This window comes from Chrysochloris asiatica, unplaced genomic scaffold (assembly GCF_000296735.1).
Source record: "Chrysochloris asiatica unplaced genomic scaffold, ChrAsi1.0 scaffold00059, whole genome shotgun sequence".
In the NCBI taxonomy this organism is placed as follows: Eukaryota; Metazoa; Chordata; class Mammalia; order Afrosoricida; family Chrysochloridae; genus Chrysochloris; species Chrysochloris asiatica.
In genome coordinates, this window is record NW_006408577.1 from 15051300 (window position 1) to 15051803 (window position 504).

Consider the following 504-nt stretch of genomic DNA (forward strand, 5'->3'; position numbering starts at 1 on the left):
TAGGTGTAGGTCAAGTTCATCAAATTGTATCAGATTACTCTTTTTTGCCTCTTCTTTCTTCTTTTAGTTGATCTCTGATCGTCCAGTCATTGAAGCCAGGTCAAGTGGGTATTATCTGCAAGTGTGGGTGTTCTTGTGCATATGCCCTCTCTTCTTATCAGCTGGACGCTTCACTCCACTCTAATCCTCTGTGGCTATGTCGCTAACTCTGGGTCCAATAGTCCCCAGGTCTTGCAACACTGCTGGCCAACCAGCAGTATTCCCATCGAGTCTTAGTCTTGGAAGGGGGTTTGCACTGAGGCGACCCGACCACTTGTCTTGATGTCTCCTGGGCGAGCAACTTGCTTGTTCTTGATGCCTATATTGTTTTGTATTTTTCCTGTAGGTCTATCTTTCAAGAAGTATCTTCTGTTCTTCTAGCCACTCCAGGCTGGTCTGCTCATCCTTTAAAGTGGAAATTTCCCACCTCTGAAGATTCTGGATGCAATTCAGGATTCCACCTAT

At 45.4% G+C, this 504-nt stretch overlaps 1 protein-coding gene across 1 annotated transcript in view; it reads left to right on the top strand.

The window, feature by feature from the left end:
- Positions 1-504, top strand: part of MFSD6 (major facilitator superfamily domain containing 6) — a 91364-nt gene that overhangs the window by 75179 nt on the left and 15681 nt on the right. The window lies entirely within an intron of this gene.